The following is a 20,041-nucleotide window of genomic DNA, read 5'->3' as shown; positions in this document are numbered from 1 at the left end:
CCTGCTGAAAAAGGAATAAAACTGTTTCTACATGAACAAAATTTGCAGAGTAGTCCTTTTATTTTTTTTTTTAAATCACTTTGCGTATTTTGTCTGCTCATCCTTTTCACCATGGTATTAGGTATTAGCTTTCAGTTGCCATGGTGTTACAACTTCTAAACCAGGGATGGGGACTGTCCGGCCAGTGGGCTGGATCCGGTTGGCCGGGGACTCCATTTCCCAGCTGCCCCTGTCCGCATGGCTTGTACCGGTCTCCGTGGAGAACCCAGGCTCCGTTGTACCAGCAGGACACGTGGCAGAGCTGTGCAGAGGGCTGCTCCGGAGCGGTCTGGAATGTGGGATGGGGGCAGCTTGTTCCAGAGCCAGGGCAGAGCTGCAGTCTGTAGCCTGCATGCTCTGGGCAGGGGCATGCATGCAGGGGATCGTGGCTCTGCCCCAGCTCCTTGCAGCAGTGACAGCCTGTCTGGAGCTATGGCAGAGCCACAATCCCCTACTTGCATGCCCCTACCTGGAGCATGCAGGCTACAGATCGTGGCTTTGCTCTGGCTCCAGAGCAAGCTGCCCCCATCCCACATTCCAGGCAGCTCTGGAGCAGCCCCCTGCACTGCTCAGCTGTGTGCACTGCCAGTGCAGCTGAGGTCTCCATGGAAACAGGCACAAGCCATGTGGGCAGGGGTGGCTGGGAAATGAAGTCCCTGGCCAACCGGCGCCCTGGAGGTTCCCCATCCTGGTTCTAGACCAATGAGATGAGAAAACACTTAAAAGTGATAGTATTTAGGGATAACTGTGATAATCCAGTCAGTAAAGGTAGTTTGTACAACTTTAGCTCCTAAGAAGGGATATTACCAGTGGAAATATTTCAGTACTACTCCACCAGTTTAATGGTTTAAGTTAAATTAATTGGTTATCTAACATTTAGTAGAAGTGTGCCTTCCTAACTTATTTCCATGAGTTGTCTGCATTTATGAAAGTTGTATCACTGGAAATGATGATCTGTGTAGCTAAGAACACAGGGATGTCTCCCACAAGAAAATGAAAAGAGGAGCTCTGATGTATTATGGGGTCCATATAGCACTTCAAATATTTCAAGAGGTTACCTTTGTTATCTGGCATAACCTCCTACTTATGTTGTTACTAGTATATTTCATCATTGCTGTCTTCCCAGTTGCTGGCTGTGTTTTTCAATGATCAGCTCCTTTATAATGTGCACACAGCATATCTCTTGAAAGATGCGTGTGTCTGTACACATCCTGTTAGTTCTTCTCCTACTTGGAGCATTTCCAAAGCCTGTCTGGTTTCCCATCTATTGCCACTGCAGGCTCATTGGCCAGGTCCATATGCTTGTCCAGCCATCTCTGAGAAAGGTGTTTTATCACTAAGATGGCTGTAATTTCAGATAATTTCAGAAACGGAGCGTGATATTTATATTGAGTGCTAAGGACACAAGTGGGTGTTTCTTTCATGGTGGATCAGTTTACTTGCTTTTACCTAATTGTGTGGTGGGCTACTTTTATAGAATGCCTTGTTCTCTGAGATAAATCAAATGAGTCAGTAAAGTTCATGGATTTAATGTGTCTGGAGCCTTGTGACACTGAAAAATAATCACAATGGGATTAATATAAAGTCCTAATATTTTTTTAATGGATTTTCTTGATATCTTCTTATGCAACCTCTGTATTAATTCTTCTGTCTCATAACTCTGTTTTTTGTAACCCTTTCTGAATGAGGATCCAGCCACTATTGTAATTCTAAATTATTTTATTATCTTTGAAAAAAACACAGGACTTACAAAATTGCTGTACATAAATAATATTAGTGTACCTTTTATCAATTTTAGCACTGCTGTCTTACTCTTTAAAGCTTTGGCTTGAAGTGATTGGTTGACAGACATTACAATCTGTGACCAAGAGTGGTAGATAATGGGCACTTTAGCCATCATGCACTCGACTTTTGGAAACCTCTTTAGGGAAAAAGAATGCAAGCAGAGTGTCTGAAAGATACCTGGATAAGTTGTGTTGCAAGCCAACAGTCAGCAGAACCTAAGAAAGGCAAACTTTCATTCCGTTAATCTATACAAGTTTGGAGTTAGGCAACTCTCAGGTAAGATTACCAAATAATGGGAAACATCTTTTGTTCAAAGACATAGGTTCAAATTCAGACTGATAGTAAATGAAAATTACTACCACCTATTTGCTGTCTGGTTGCTTACCTGCAATGAATTTATAGTTTAGTCTACCTACATGTAGCTAACTGCGTGCGTGCACATCAGAAACTCTATAGCAATTTGCATCTTCATAGCTTTCAGAGTAGGTAAATCAAGGCTGGAATTTCCATGGGAGTGCTTCTACTAAAGTTGTTTCTGCACCATAGGCATGAAAATTTGTGTTGCTGTTTCTCCTGATGAAACTATTTTAGTTATGTTCTTAGATGTAGGCTTGACAGCCTTTCATGCTTATATTTTTAGGATATATTTAAGTGTGTCAGAAAACTGAGGGAAAATGGAGACTTTTTTTGGGGAGAAGTGTGTGATGTCCAAGTCCATGCTCTGGGATTTTTGCATCAGTGAGAATGCTATGATTTGTTGACTTCTTTTGGAGGGAGATTCCTGGATTTATCCTAAATTTGAGTCTCATTATTAGATGTTTTGTCTCTTACAGCATTAAGAATGTACATGATACATGGATCAATGTGCCCTCCTTATTCCTTGGTGAGAAATCATTTCTAGAACATATGCCATGTTTTAGCAGATTGTATTTATTGCCTATGACGTAAATCTATAAACTTTGGGAAGCCATTTTTGAAACAACTATTGATACATATTCCAAAACATTCCAAGAAGAGAAGTTCTTGTTCAGTGTATATAATTCCTTCCAAATTGAATGCAGTTGAATTTATTTGCCTCCTTTTCCCCTTTTATTTGATTATACCCATCCCATTCCTGGCTCTCAAGGCCCTTACCTGTGAGCCAGAAGAGCAAAGAAAGGTGACACTGAAGATCATCATTACAACAGCATCCTGCAGTATGAGTCAGTCTTTAAGATGGTCCCTTTTCATTCTTTTGCCTTTGCCCTCGTCATTCTGTCCTGCCCCATGGTTATAGCCTCTTTAAATAGTATGGTCCTGTTTTAAGGCAATTTGTTCCTCATGAATGCCAAAGAAAATTACAAAACATGCTGACTTGTGACTTCTTCACTAAGTTAAGCTACTTCATAGTGAGTTGCAGTGAGCCTGTATATTTAAAAAAGAAAAAAAAAAGAACAACCTTGACTACCACCTCTGTGCAAGGTCAGCTTAGTGAGATGTAACATTTCATTTCAAGAGTCATCTTGATTATAACAGGTTCATTAAGAAACTGTATATCTTGACAAGTTTATTGCATCAAAAGCAAGCATTAAAAAGAGATTTTATAAAGTCTGAACAACAGTCTGAGCTTAAAGAAAATTGTAAAATGATAAATACAAAAAAAAATCAACACATTCCCACTTCTGTATTATACTGCTCTTTCATGAGGCTACATCTCTGAACATTGTCTTTCAGCTTTACCCCATCTCATCTGAAAGAATTGTAGAATCATGGAAAAGTAGGAGTGGAAGGGACATTGAGAAGTTATCTATAGACCCAGCCCCCTCTTCAAGGCAGGGTCATCCCTCATTAAACCATTTCGGACAATGGCCTGCTCTTTAAAAACTGCCAAGGACGAAGATTCCATAACCTCTCCAGGTAGCCCATTCCTATGGCCTCTGGTATGTGCAACACTTAAGGCATGATTAACCAGTTAATCACATCTTAAGTAGTAGTCTGGACATTGGCCCCTTGACCTCAGGCACAGGCCCTCCAGGCCTTCTGCTTCCAGTCCCAGACCAGCTGCCCTTGGGGCCTCTACTCCTCCCATCCTCATGGTGCTCATGCCTGTGCTTTGGCCTTCTTGGCCTTAGCCCTGGTCACTCTGTCTGCCCCTTTGCAGGTCTCAAAGCCCAGAATGCCCCAGTTACCCTGCTAGGTGGTCTCCTCTTCCCCTATAGCCACAATCTAATCCTCTATTTTAACACAAACCCACAACAACAATAGAAACATAAACATAGAATTTATTTCCTTATACATAGCACACCTATAGAGCTTCTTCCGTAGTGAGGATCTGAGTCTTGGATTCTGGGCTCAAGCTTATATGGTCCTTTCTTCTCCCCATTCCGTTCACCTGACCTGGCTTTTTGAGCAGGTGTTGCTCCTCCCCTATTCAGCAGCTGCCTGCAATTTGTAGGCAGCGTCCTGCAGCCCTTTTAACTGGGTTTCTTGCCAGCAGCATTTTCTTTGCTATCCTATTCTTCTTTCTTTCTTTCAAGTAACAGGGGAAACAGAAGGGTATTATTATTATTATTATTATTCTGTGTATAATGCTGTTACCTTATTTGAATGAGGTGAAGATCACAGGGATAAATGACATTTATATGGTGGCTTTTGTAACATCACGGTATAAATAATAGCTCAGCCTATTAGAAAGTGTTGCTTAGGCAACAACATACTTTTTGCTGCCTCGGTACAAAGTAAGTCAATAAAATATATGTGGTTAAATTAAAAATATAATCAGTGTACATACACAAGACATTCTCTCTAAATAGCAGTATTCTTGATATGTTTCCCTAATTTTTTTAATAAATGCTAAATTCAAACCTTTAGGTGCTAAGAAGAGACCAACCCATGAAGTCACAGCAGTTTATTCATTCCACGAAGTACACTTCCCTGTTTTACAAGACAAAAAATTGCTACTATCCCCTAGAAGATGTTGGTCAGCAAATTTGATAGCAGTGGCAGTTGCACCTTTTCTTTCCTCTTTTCTCCCCAGATCCTGTTTACCAGTTACAGGGCAGAATAACAAGCACTCCTGTATACCCAGAGCTATCTTTTCAGAGGATTAGGCTTTTCTTCTGAGAAAGCTCTGTTCTCTTCTGTCACATATTTGAGAGTTTCACAGTTCTGTTGGATCATAACTTTCAGTGGAAGTTGTCATTTCAGAGACCACTGCTTTTTTGAAGTACCTTGACCCATTTCCATGAAGGGCTAAGAAGGCTGATGCTTTGACCTTAGGTTTCCTATTTAGAACCAACATAGTAATCAGAGCACTGCGGTGTTATACTCTTAGCAGATATTGGTATTGAAGAGGTGCTGTATTTGTACTGTATTTGGGGCTAATATTCATTTGTCCCTTATTACTTGTACTTGGCAACATCAGGAAGTACAGGAGCCCTGAAATTGTGCATTACATTGATAGTTTATGAACTATCCTTTAGTGGTATATGAGGTGCTGGTGGCTTCTAGAGTTACAAAATCTTACTTACCAACCTCATCTGCATCCTCTGAGTTTAACTTCAGACAAGTGCCTTTTGTTCAGATGCTGATCTCCACATCAGAGTAAAGAAGTTTAGGTTAAGGAGAACAAGCAGCTAAGATGGGGGCGGGGGTGCAAAACACGGCCCGTACGCTGGATCCAGCCCACCAGGCCATTCTATCCAGCCCATGGAGCCCCTAAAAATTTTAGTAAATTAATATTTATTCACCCCAGCTGCCTGTCAAAGCTGGCTGGAGCCAGGGGCAGTGGGACCTAGAGGGAGCCCTGAGCAGGTTTGCAGGCTTGAGCAGCTCAGCTCCACCCCCATCCAGTTCCCTGATTTCCTGCCCCAGCCCTGCTCCAGTACCATGTGGCTGTGGCTCCCAGCTGCATCCCCAGACCATGGAGCATGGGACTGCACTGGTAGGGGTGTGTATGTGTGTGTGTACGTGCACTTGTTGGCATGCACAGGGGCAGAGTGTGTGTGGGTGTGTGTGTCTGCAGGCACAGGGGCAGTGTGTGTGTGTGTGTGTGTGTGTGTGTGTGTGTGTGTGTGTGTGTGTGTTCATAGGGTGAATCCCACATGCAGAGACACTCCCCTCCATACACATGCACCTACTCCCCCCCTCACACTGCCATACACAAACCCCAGCCCCCCTTCCCTCATACTCACCCACACCCCACATAGCCACACACCCACAGCCCCCACAAACCTATACCCACCCCCCACAACATACAAAAGCAAGAGTTCATTTTAAGCTATTGTGTACGCAGTCACCTCTGCGTACACTACACAAACGCATGTAAATCAGGACAAAAATATTTTTTGAAATCAAATTAATGAATGTTCTAGATGATTGCTTTTTAGAATATAATTTGGTATTTTTCTGGTTTTGAGATGGCAAAACCCCTTGCTGAAAGCAATACTTCTGGGGGCAAGGGGAGGGACTTCTGGTGGCAAAGGTCAGGGGTTAGGGGGTGGGACTTCTGTCAAAGGGTGGGGCTACTCACGCGCCCTTGACAGCTTGCCAAAACTCGGTAAGTGGCTGTCCGCCTGAAATAACTGCCCACCTCTGAGCTAAGAAGTCAGCTTTGTATCCCGCTTGAAAGGTAGAGCTCTAAATAATAAAGTGACCCTTAAACCATACTGGAGTATGGGAGTCACTAGTCAGTAATGCCTCAGGTAGAAGAGTAACAACAACAGAATTATTGGCAGCATTTCCAGTAGCATTTTGTGTTGTCAATGGTGACTTCCTATTCAAAGACTGCTAATGTATTATCCCACTTAGAAGATCAGAGTCCAGGTCAGTACATGCATGGATGCTTATCAATAAGTTGCATGTTTCATCATCATTCCATCTATTGCTCTTTTGGGCACTGGATTGTAATACCATCACTTCTTGTTGTAAATATGAGAATGCTATGTGTATCTTTAGATTACCTGAACAGAGGGCAGTGATAATCAACAGCAATAGGTCATTTAAGCAAACTGTGTCTGAACTTTAATGCAAGGAGAAAATATATAAACTCTGTTAATAATTTTAGATAATGTATTCTCACTAACAGAAGTTAAGTAGGAGTAAGACAGGCTTTTTAGGAACAATAAAACATCTTGAATATGCTAGGATAAAACAGAGGTAAATTTCAGTCTGACTTAATCCTGCATATTTCAGTAAGCAAGATTAAAACCTTCTTAGTATGCTTTTATATGCAGGGACCATATAAGGATAGATGAAAAATTGTTAGAAACAAACATTATCAAAGCAAATGACCTGCTTTTTTGAAGTTTTTTTTCCCCCTAACAAATTGCTTGGACTGTTTACAACTCATGTCTCTGAGGTCAACAGCTATTGTTTAAGCATGTTCTACCTTCTGTCAGTGCAAAAATATAGTGTAAGATTATTTTAATATTGCATCCAAGGCAGAAAGGATATTTAGCAGATATTCCCATGTGTCTCACTTCCTTGAAATGCTACAGATTTGCTTTGCCATCTGTAGGGCAGGATGCCGCTGTATGTTTTCTCATTGCTTTGTTGCCTGAGAATTACTTTGTTGGATTTCTGTCCATATTCAACTGATGTTTTTCAGCATTAGGTGGGGCTGTAGGATTTAAGAAAATTTGAAAGGTTTACTGATAACTTAATTGTTACATTTTTTTTCTTAGCTTGTGTGTTTGTATTTGCATGCCCTCTTCCCTCCCTTTCCCTCCCCCAATCCCAGCTATAATTCCTCCCTTCCAATATGTAACATGGTAACATTAGTATTTAATGCTAACTTGGTACTTTACATCTTCAGCACACTATGTATGCATTAAACAATCTTGACATTATTATCAGGTAGAGAAATGGTATCAGCTCTATTTTACAGATGGAAAAATGGAGAAGGGCATCAGGTTGGCTTTACAGAACTTTCCTGTGTTAAATCTATGACTGCATTTTAAATCAGAAGGAATCATAATTTAATGAGCCTGAAAATTGGGTTCCTCTTGGTTTGCATTGTTTGTATCTGGTTTTTGAGCCTAGTCTCATTCTCTGCATGGATAAAATTTCAGCTAACAATCAATTTGGTATCAGGATAACAGGTTTTCTGTCTGATCTGCACAGTAAATACTAGCACTATGGTTGACATTTGTTCAGTCCTGCACTGTAAGGAACAAGGGTGCCTATACATGTGCTCTGATGTGTTCTGATTAGAGTACATCAGAGCAGGTGTGATAATTGAGTCTGCTGGAGCGTTCTAATTAGAACACTCCAGCATGTTGCAGTGTCTCATGTATTCGGTGTCCCACATTTCAAAATGGTGGTGGGGGACTTTAACTAAAGCTCACTGAACCAGCTTTAGTTAAAATGTCCCAACTGCCATTTTGAAAAGTGAAACACAGAATACATGAGATGCTGTAGGGTTTTAATTAGAGCAGCTCCCGGGAGCTGCTTTAATTAAAATGCCTCTTCTACCCTGGAGCATGTATATAGACACCCAATGTGTTTGACCACAAAGGAACATTACAGGATCTGGTCAAGCATCTTTTACAATGCATTGGTAAAGTAAGCCATCATTTAATTCATTGTTTGATATGAATGATCATCCTATAATGTAAGCAAGAATGTTCCTCAAAAAACTGTTTAATATTCCTTTTAATTAAAGGAATCTTAAATGAGCTGATCTTAACCTTGAGGCTATTTAGGAGAGTTACTGTAGGTGATGGAAGAAATAATTGCAGTTTTCCACGACCAACCTAAACAATAATCTTTTCTAAATAAAAAACTTGAAAAGCAAAGCAGTACAAACTGTTCCTTTGGAAAATAGGGTCCCCTGCAGAGGATGAATGTAGTACAAATGACTTCACATGACTCCTTCCATTGATGCTGAATGCTGGAATTCAACAGCATATGGCATCATCCTGCCCATGTGGTGGTTCAGATTCACGTTTTTAACATGTGGAATAGGCTTATTTGGGATTATTTCCTATTTTCATCACTTAATTCATGCTTTTGGCTTTTCCTCTATGAAAGAGATTTAGCAATGTATTGGGGTAGGAAAGAAAAAAACCCATCAGTGACAATCTGATGTAATCAGCCCTTCTCAGCTTGTACCAGAAACCTGAAGAAATTAAAGGGACAGTTTAAGATTAAGGGCACATGTAGGTTCTGTATACTAAACAAGAGGTTAGGTTATTGCTTGGTTATTGCTATTTTAGTGCTACTGCTACTGAGCAGAGTTATACAAGGCTCAGAAGACACACAGACTCTTTTTCTAAGTGTCTATAATCTAAATTGCAATAATAATATGTTTAAAATGAGGTAAGTAAATTAGTTTTAGTATTCAAGGAAGTTGAAATGCAAAAAGAAAGAAAACAACAAGTACATACTTTGAAAAGTAAAAAGTAAATCAGCACTGTATAAAGGTTATAACATCCAAGAGTCAGACGGCTAGTTTTGTTCCACTGCCTCATTGTAGAACCTTAAGCAAGTCTCTTAATATTTTCATCCCCCATTTCTAAAACTGGGACAGTCATTCTTCATTAACGTTTCTTAAACCCTTCAAAACTTCAGATTTAAAATGCTACATACCGAACTGTTAGTGAATAGCACTACGTATCATTATGTCTATATTGTTCTTTATGGGAAGGAGTTCTTCACAGAATTTTTTGTGGCATCTTTTGTGGGCAAAGTAATAAGAGTGACATGTTTACAGATCCCTGCAGACAAAGACAAAACTTCAACATGAAGCTTTTGTGTTGTATTTGCAAAAGAAAGAGTTTAAGGCAGCATGCTGTATATTGTAATGATTTGTGAAAGCCACAGAAGCTTGAAGGCATATAAACCCTTTTTCTTTCTTCTGGAAAAGAGTTGGGTTCCATACATGGAGAAATATCACATTTTGGTGATAATTTTGTTTTAAAAAGAGGTGATTTTGAAACTGGACATTGGTACCTGAGCTGAACAAAAATCCTTCTATGAGCAACCACAGAAACAATTCTGTTTTAAAAGAGCTAGTGCATCCTGTTTCCAATGCACTTGATTCATGGCTAAATATTTTATTCAGTACAAGAGTTGCCATTAACCCAGGATTAGTTGAAAGGTTGTTGTTGTTGTTGTTATTGTAGTTTGAGTCTTTTTTTTTTCATTTCATCAGAAGTAAATCCTATAAAAGTTGGCTGATTATATGACCTCTGCCTTCAGTATTCAAGCTTGAACCAGTACACAAGACCTATAATGCTGTCAAAGGAACAGTTGCACAACAAACAATGCCTTTGAGCATGTGATACAAGAGCAACCTGTTCTTTTCAGCTGAGAAACAGTAGCCTTGTAGTTTTTGGATGGGGTGAGTCTCCATCAGTTCTTCCTTGGTATGCCTGAAAGAAGCTTATGTAGTAATATCCGGATAGAAGATGACATTTAAGCTCCAGTACATCACAGATCAGAGGAGCGTCTGCACTGCATGCCTGCTTGTCACTGTGATTTGGCTACCCACTTGGTGATGTATAGGGTGTGTTTTTAGGGGGTTGGGTTTGAATTTTGTTTTATGCCAGCAGTAGTGACTCTGGCATCTTGAATTGCATTTTGGTGACAACATACAAAGAAGACAACATACTCGCGTTATCCTTTGCCCAGCTAAACAGGTCTGCTTCAAAGAGAAGTGGTAGCAAAGAAAGAACTTCTCTCATCAGTTTCTTTCATATGATACTGAATTAGAAAAAAGAAGTGTGAAGATATGCCCGCCTTCACAACTGAGGCATGCTGTGACTGAAGACTGGGACAGTTTTGTCAGCATTGAGACTATTCTGCCAACGAAGATCTATAATTATGATACCCAGCAAGATTCTAGTGTACCACAACCCTGCTGGGGGCACTCGGACTGAGACTTACAGACCTACAAGACGTAAAAAGTCTCTTGGAGATCTCTTCCATAACGGATACCGGGTCAAAGCTGGACACAATTTCCATGACAAGGATGAACAACATACTTTTCGACATACCTTGGTGTCTTGTTATAGGGTCGGCTCCTACTGGGGTAAGGTCCAGGTCTAACCTCAAACCTTCTGCTTCAGAACTGTAGTCTGGATGATTTTTATGTGCTCCTGTACATAATTCTTCCCTAAGGAGAAGTTTCTTTAGTTAATTTTTCAACTTCAAATAGTTCGACAGTCAATTTTCAGAAAAAATATGCAATAAACTTTTATTATATGATGTCTAAGTATCTCCATAAGAGAAGGAAAATGCTACATGTAAAGGGGAAAAGTGTTCAGCTGAAAATTGCTTTTAATACTCTCTAAAATTATTGAGAGTCAGGATATATCGTTCTGCAGTAGGAGAGTTTTGGGCAATTAATGTTATTAACGTCCTTTTCATTTTAATGGGAATGAATATATAGGTAAGGAAGCTTTTTGATGTAGGCAGCAATTAACTTTATTAAGAGAGGTTTTGCATAATGAAAAATATTAATGTACAACTCTTGTAGATTAAGTAAAATCTACAAGAGCTGTACATTAATATTTTTCACTATGTAAAACCTTTCTTAATACATAATGTCCTAGATTCAGTTTTTCTACATTAGGTCCTGGGAAATCGCTTTCTCATGCAGGATACTGCTGTGTACTGTTGTATACTTACGTAACACTGGCAGAGAAATATATAGCCAAATAATCTATACTGTATATTTAGATTTTGTTGTTGTTACGTACATTTTTATCTCCAAACAGAGACAGAGGCTGTAAGTATATACCCATTATCTCTGCATTGTGTGTTCTGGGTTTTTTTTTGAGCCTCTCCCCTTGGAGATTTCCAAGTGAGGTAGAATCTGTAAAGTTCTGCTGAGCAGTCATGAATTTGGGAATATGTCCAGAGGCTTTACATCCTAAGAGAATCAAATGTCCACAGAGACATAGTTTCTTGTTTTGTCATCACTTTGTTATGTAAGTTCATGTCAGATTCTAGCTGGATTCACAAAGTCGTGGTCTTTTATTTGCAGTTTTTAATGAAATATCAAGCATTGGTTACTTAGTGCATTAAATATGCCCTTGTTTAATTCACTTAAGGAAAAGTAAATTATTAATTAAAGATCTATTTCAGTCTAGTCTATAGCTGTACAAATATTTCTTTTGATGGATAACAGCATTACTGAATATTTACTATCTGATCAGCATCAGAAATATATTTGATTACATTATGAATAACATTAATTACAGTATAGAGGATGAAAAAAATCAACAGAGACATTATATTAAAGCAGGAAGTCATTTGGAAACTCCTAGGTAGATGCAAGTTATGGAATGGAAGAAAGAAAATTTACTTATGTGATTTGAAGTAAATGCTGAAAATACTGATGCAGCTAACAATAACAAAAGATACATGAATGAGAGTGGCAAAATATAATCCCTTAATTGGAAGTAATTCCATGACTGATCCTGCAATCCATATGCAAGCAAAATATGACTGAAATAAATGGGAGTCTTACTTGTAGAATATAGGAAAGTCAGAGGGAATTACCAGCCCTCATTTCAGCTTTTTGAAATCTCTCCCTAGTGTTTTGGCCATCTGTGGGGAGGTTTCCCTATCCTCCCCACTTTAGCATTGCAATTATACTTAAGAGGAGTTCCCTTTGCTAGGATCTGTAACCAGTGGGTAATCCTGACTGCTGCTGTTTACTAATCCAGTTGAAAGCTTTCATTCAGTAGGACTGAAAGGTGCATGAATGACAAGCAAACAAATTTCATATCAGAGCATTTTATAGTACTGTAATAGGGATTTTGACTTAAAATTCTGCTGTTTTTCTCCCCACCTTCTCTTTCTGCAATAACTGTACTGGTACTAGATTGCCAGGGTAGAGGTGCACCTTATAGACTAACTAAGATATAAAGAGAGTAGGGCTGTGCGAAGCTTCGGTCCCTGATTTGATTCAGTGGAGATTCAGCCTGATTCAGTAGCTGAATCTCTGACTCTGAATTGAATCAGGAGACACTTTAATCTCTCTGAATCAAATCAGAACCCTCCAAATTGATTTGGAGAGATTCAGAAAGATTCAGTGATTTGAACATAGACACAGCTTTAAATGCTTTTTCTACATACCTCAAGGTAGCAGGTGGCTCGTGAATGCTGCAATGCTGGGGCAGACGTAGTGTCTCACAGGAGCATGGCGGGGGACCCCAGCACACTCAGCAGCAGACCTGGAAATGGACCAGAAGCACTTGTGGTCCACTTCTGGGTCCACCGGGGAGCACGCTGGGGGCCCTCCCTGAGCCTCCTTGGCTTGGCGACTGGGTCCTCAGGATCCCCCCACAGCTAATCGCTGAGCCTAGGGGGAGTGGAGGGGCCCCCCAGTGCACTCCCTGGTGGACCCAGAAAGTGGACCAGAAGTACTTCCAGTCTACTTCCGGGTTCGCTGCCAAGCATGTGAGGGGCCCTGCTCCCACCATCCTGTGGGATGCTTCATCCGCCCCAGTGTCACAGCATTCACAAACTGCATCTGGTACCTCAAGGTATGTAGAAAAAACATTTAAAGGTCTGTCTATGGCCAAATCATTGATTCTTTGAATCAGCATCAAATCTTCAGATTCAGATTTGGCTGAATCGAATCGGGGACGGTGATCCGAATCAATTAATTGAATCACTGTCCCTGATTCGGGCCAAATCCAAATTGAATAGGGCCCGTTTTGCACACCCATAATAGAGAGCTATAAGGTACATCTCTACTCTTCCTTCTGCCTGTTTTCAACTAACGCAGCTAACTACTCTTATTAAAGACCCTTAGGGTTCTGATGTACAATTCCAAGTCAATAGAAAGACTCTCTTTGGTCTCAGAGGGCTTTGTGTTACAGCAGGTAGGTTTCCTAGTACACTGGAAATATCACATGTATAAAATTAGAGAAGACTAGCTTTAGGTTCCTTTGGAAAGTTAGCCTATCTTCCTACTTTTCAAAATTGAATAGTGACTTTGGTTGTTTCACTATTTCAATACCAAATTAGAGAAAAATGAGAGGGTCAGATTTTCAGAAAATATGCACTTGTCATCTGAAAATTTGAAGTTTTTGTACTGTTATGAATTGGGCATCTAAAATCAATACATGCTTTTGGAAATTTAGGCTGTCTTACGTTTTAGGAATTGTTTGTTCTGTATTAAATATGCTTTGTTTAAACCAAAAATGTTTGTAGTTCTGACTATTACTCCTGTACATTTAGTCTTACACCTAGAAGTCAGGCTGGGTCCTCTCCATCTCATCTTCATCCTCCTCAAACTATTGTAAAGCTATGGCTTACAAACAATTATGTCCTTGGTGACAGCTGTACAACCCCTTGTGTTAAACAGGTGAAACTGAATAAATAGAGGGTTTATACCTTTATTACAAAATGCACAGATCTAATTAAGCCAATTGTACATTGAACATTATACATTGATGTAATTAAACTTGTTCATTAACTGGTTTAACTCTTCTTTGATTTGACATACCTGTATCAACAAATTACCAAATTAAGGTCTCATCTGAAATGAGAGTTAAATCATTAAGTGGGAGAGTCTGGGAAGAGAAGGTGAGGGGCATTTTCCTCCAGCAGAAACAGTCCCAGAGCCCCGGGAGATTACCACCATGGTACAGCTCCCTCCCACCCTCCTCGCTCCTCAAGGTCAACCCAGAGGAGTGTAGTTGGAGGGCATTCTCCCTGGTGATGATGTTCCAAGTGCCACCACAGCACAACTACCTCCAGTCCCCACACTCCTCCAGGATGATTGGAGGGGAGGGGAGTGGTGGTCAGGGACCATTCTGCTGCAGAAGGAACACATTCCAGGAGGATTCTTGCAGTGGTAGAATGTCCTACCCCCTCCAAATAGCTGATTGGCAAGAGGGGGTTGAATTTTTGATGACAAGATTCCCATTGGGGTACCTGATGGCTCACCCCTGAGTGGGCTGTCAGGGAGCCAGTACTCTCCCAGCCTCCTTCTCTCTTGGAGAGAGAACAGAGGATTGCGGGATATTGTACAACACCTGAGAGAAGTGTACAGCTGTTCAAGTTAGTGTAGGAGGAGGGAGATCTTCCTTCTGGGAATTCATCTAAATTACTTGTGGAAGACCCATTTCTCTTCCACCACAAGTCCCTTAAATGACTGTACATTCTCTTTTTGTGCCAGTAGAAAGGCTTTTCTCCTGGTACAAATGTAATGCCTGACCATGGCCATAGTCAGTCTGAAATCATAATGGACTACACTGAAATAGTGTTTTGACCTTAAAAACTAAAGCAATCATACATGATACAAGAAAGATAATTTAGCACTCATTCCATATGATAAATACCATAACACTTCAACAGTTCACAACACAGACTAACTTTCCACATGCATCAATGTGTATTATTCTATGCAAAGCTAATATAGCTGTAGCAAAAAAAGGAAGAATCTCTGTCTTTCTTTTTCAAAATAATTGGTATATATGTCCCTATTAAAAAGCTTTTTTTTTCTGTTGATGATGCATAAATGATAAAAAACACACTTTGATTTTCACACTGCTAATAAGATTGAGAGCTGCCAGAAAAACTTCTTTTCAGCTAAACAAACAAATTTTGGGATCAGTGGGACATAAAAAAAAATAGGTAATTGTTTTGCTAGTTTTATTGAGTTACTTTTTCAGAATGGAGTGGACTGTATACACTATGTAGACATTTTGGGTACATCCGTTCTTCTTTGTTTAATTCATCTCATCAAGAAATTAAACCAAATTATATAGACTGGAGTTAGTTTTGTCTCAACAGGCGGTGGTAATCTGTGGCATCTTTTTTTTTAAATTAAACCACTGAGTAATTCCACTTGCTTTTTTTTTTTTTTAACAACAGTCTTGGTACTGTGGGAGACAGAACAGTATGCTTGAAGGATTACCATGCCATCAGTTTGCAGAAGCATGTTTGATTGTGAACATATTTGGGCATGCCATTAATACAGCTTTAGTACTAATGGTCTTTGGCCTTTACCATTGGGGCACATTCATAGTTTATCATCTCTTTGCAAATTATAAGATAATTCTGGCAATCATGTACTCAGGAGCAAATTCATTTGCTCTGAGTCTGCCTCTTATAATTAATTTCCAGCAGCTGTTCTTTGAATTCTTTTTGAAGAATGAATGGAAATCTCTGAATTTCTTCATTCTCTACATAATCTACAACATAGAATCATCAGTCAGTATTGCAAAGCACTGTAAATCCTTAAAGCATATTTTTAAACAGATATCCCACGTCTCTTACTTCAGGTCAAAGCATACTGTGAAATTCAAGCATGGTCTTTTTTTTTTCTTGTTTCAATTCAGATTGTTAATTTGACAGTTAAGGACTATGACTCATTCTAAAACAAAAGAACCCTACAAGGTCATGAGCTAGACAAGCCTTATGGGTCAGGGGACTACTTGGTACATCTTTTGCACTCTGGGTTTGGACAATGGAATCCATATGTAATTGCCCTACTGGAGAGTCGCTGTGAGCACCGATAACTGGTCTGAACAATCCCAGCACTAGACTCTTCAGTCTGTAATCTTTGCTAGGTTCTTATAGTGACAAAGACTGGGTTTGTAGCTATGTGGAAGAAACAGCAGCCTACCAGCAACAGACTTTTTCCCAGGCACATACACAGCCTTTCAGTCTAAGCTCACAAACTGTCTGTCTCCTAACCATAAATACTTCCATAATGTTGCCTCAAACCATCTGCTTCCTGAGCCAGTTGTCCTGTGTTATAGTGGTAGTTTCCTCTCTTGTGCTGGTGCCATGGAGGAATTTGTGGAGTTCTCAATGGCTGGATGCTGCACTAGAACAGGGATTGGCAACCTATGGCAATCAGGTCAAATGATTTGGTGGTGGCAGTAGTGAGAGAAATGGTGACCAGGTTGAAAGTGGTAGCCATAGTTTGCTGTTTGCTGCTGTTTCATCCCTTCCTGCCCTCTCTTGCATCCCCTGACCACAGCTGTAGTTTCTCTCACCACCAAACTGGCTCTTGATGACAGTTCGTGGTGATGATAATCAGTGGTGAGGGTAAAGGGTGGCTTCAGTAGTGGGATGAGAGAGCAGCCATTGGCACAGAACAAGGAGGTCTGGAGTGGAAGCAGGTGGGTTGTGCAGCGAAAGATGGAGAAGGAAGTTGCTGGCCTGGGGCACCTACTTAGTCTTGCTGTTGGCAGCAGCCCACCTTCAGACTAATTTGTCCTGCCACTCCTAAAAGGTTGCTGACCTGTGCACTATAGTGTTAAAACAGTGTCCAAAAATGAGCCACAAGTTAATTATATGTTATTTTATGGACCCAGAAACCCCAACACTTTTAGTAAGTGAGGTGTATATCATTAGCTTTCATGAGCCCAAGATTACTTTATCAGATTCTAATCAAGGATCTGAAAAGTGCATCAAATAGAGAAAGGTTGAATTGAATACAAAAGACCAGAAAGGGAGGGTAAGAGGGAGGAGAGAGCAAGGAGATGGGGTCAATGCTGGGAGAAGCAAACAAGTACCCACAGGGACCAAGGGGTTACAAAAACTAAATCCAAGTAATGGCATAAGAATTCATAGTCCCCATTTAGACCATACTTAAACCAATCCAGTCTGTGAATGATTTCTTGTTCTGCAGATTTGCTTTCAAGTTCATTTTTAAAGTTTTGTTGTTTAAGAACAGCTACACTGACATAAAGATCAAATGCCCAGAAAGATTAGAGTGTTCTGCCACAGACTTGTGCATCAGATTGGTGTTCATTCATACTTACACACAGAGATTGCCCCATTTGTCCAGTGTAGACAGCAGACAGGTGCTGTAAGCCGGTGTTGACATATATGACACGGGTAGAGGAGAAGGTGAATGAATCTTGGATGTCATAATCTGTGGCCATGTCTATACATATGCTTAACTGTGGAGTAGATTGATTAACTGCAGAATATAGCATTACTAGGCCATAGCAAACTAATTAACACTGGCATAAGATAAAGTACTGTCAAGGACAGTACTATCTTACAATGATAAGATTGTAAGATCTTATCTGCAATTAAGTTAACTGCAATTAAATGCAAATGCAGATGCTGACCATAGGTGTAAATTGAGCCTGGTCAGCCCAGCCAGCAAGGGACCAGACTCCTGCCTGCTGCCTAGCCATACAGCTCCATACTTTCAGCATCCTCATGCCCCAGCCAGCTCCAATGCTGTCTGACTCTACCACCTGGAGCTTGAGGCTGAACCCCTAAACCCCCTGCCAACAGGGCAGGAGCAGTCCTGATGGAAAATGCTCCACTCCAATTAAAATTGCTGTTGTCCTGAGTGCACATGTAGATATTGCACCTGGGAATATTTTGCTGTGGCTTAAACTGCCTCTGTGTTTATTGTGTCGAATTAATTACATGTGTAGATGCACTCAGTGTTATTTGGCCCAGTGATGATGTAGTCTATATTGATGATGGGGCACAACTTTCATCTGGGTCAGTTGCAAGGCCTGGTACCTTGGTGAGAATAGAGTTAGGTAGCCTAATGCTTGAAAGACACCATATGCCAAGATAGGTTTGTCCCCTATGACTACCTTGAGATGGTTATCCTTTTTCAGGAGGGTTTGTATATCTTTAATGATGCCTCCAAAGTGTTCAAGCTGGAGGCTGCAGGTGACAACCAGAGGGATTCTGTTTGTCCTTGTCTCAAGGTTGGTATTGTAGGTTGGAGTCAGGTCTGAGTCTGACTTGATTTAGCCATACCAAAGAGAGACTAATGAAAATATACAGCAATGGTCACATACAGTCTAATGCTATTTTTATGGACTTTCCATTCTAAACCTATCACTTATTTTGCAGGTACTGGTCCTTAAAGGAAAAGTTTAAAAAAATGTAGATTATAAAATTATAGAATCTCATCTCTAATAATTTTCTTGTGCCACAAAGAACATGCTGGTGCTGGATTGGTGTATTGCAACTCATAAATGAGCATTTACAATAAGCTCAAAACACTAAAAAGGTTTGGAAGCAGAGATTTTTCAGCTAACTAATTTTTTTCCGGCCCTCTTGGGAGCCTTTGATAATTTTACCATTCAGGAAACAGGTTTCTTGTTTGAAACTGGACAACACACAGCTTAGTTTTCATTTTCTTTCCTTCTGAATAACTAAGCTTGATCAGAAAAGGTAGTGATACTGAGCCGCTTTGCATTGCTTTGTATTTAGGTCCTAAATTGCTCCACAGAGCTTGGTTAATCCTCACATTGTTCCTGTGAAGTGTGTAATTAAATTATTATACCTATTTTACATACAGGGTGGGAGAGATCTTTAGGACTTGCTAAGGCTGCTTTGCACCACTTGAGAATAATAATAATATGGAGTTACTTTATAGAAGTGTTGTGGAAACCAATCCTCAACTGTAAAATCACTTAAGAGAGATGTTACATGTATGCTTATGATTAGAATCACTGGAGTCCACAAACATGGAAGCCATATTAGAGGAGTTATGCACAGAAGTTATGCACATGTTTAAGTGTTTACAGAATTAGGACTTAACTTGTCTTTATGGAAATAGAAAATTATTTGCAAGTGCAAAGAATGATTATTAGTATTAAATCAAGAATATCAGTTAAGAGGATGCATGAATTGAAGCTGTCCTAGGCCTGACTCCTAATGGCCAAACTACTACATTAAACAACTTTTATGTGGCTCTACTGTCCAGAAAATATTGTCTTTAAAGCCTTCTGTTTAATGGTATAAGCTGTGTATATATAATGTACGATATACCTTTACTCATATGCCAAAGAGCCGCAGCAAAATTGTCTCCTACCAGCATAAGTCTCTCTTAATAATTTAAGCTGTTAATCTTTTACGGGATGTGTGTGTGTACGGCTGGCTGGGTGACTGGCTTTGCAGCCATCTGAGAACTGCTGTTCAAGTCATCTGATCTCAGCAGCACAATGCTGTCCCTTTTTAAAAATTATTACCTTTCTAAGATCTAAAGTTCATTCAGTTTGCCTGCTTGGAGGCAAATGCAATATTTTTACCATTTTATGTTGTGACTCTTTAGTCCTGTCTGAAGTTTTGGACATTGGGGTGGGGATAAGGGAGCATTATTGCAATAAAAGATTTTGCGTCATTTAGAATTACGAATTTAATCAGGCCTATCCAATGTCTAGCTTATCCAGGTTGTCAGATCTCCTGCCTATAATCTCTTATTTTTCACTAAGGGATGAAGGAATTATGAGCTTTCAAAGAGTTTTATAGCTATATATTTTTTGACATTCTGGAAGAG

At 40.0% G+C, this 20,041-nt stretch overlaps 1 protein-coding gene across 1 annotated transcript in view; it reads left to right on the top strand.

The window, feature by feature from the left end:
- KCNMA1 (potassium calcium-activated channel subfamily M alpha 1) overlaps window positions 1-20,041 on the top strand; it is a 527,746-nt gene that overhangs the window by 165,622 nt on the left and 342,083 nt on the right.

This window comes from Alligator sinensis, unplaced genomic scaffold (assembly GCF_000455745.1).
Source record: "Alligator sinensis unplaced genomic scaffold, ASM45574v1 scaffold109_1, whole genome shotgun sequence".
Taxonomy (NCBI): domain Eukaryota; kingdom Metazoa; phylum Chordata; order Crocodylia; family Alligatoridae; genus Alligator; species Alligator sinensis.
Note: the sequence above shows the minus strand (reverse complement) of the source record. Positions and strands in the feature narration are given on the sequence as shown.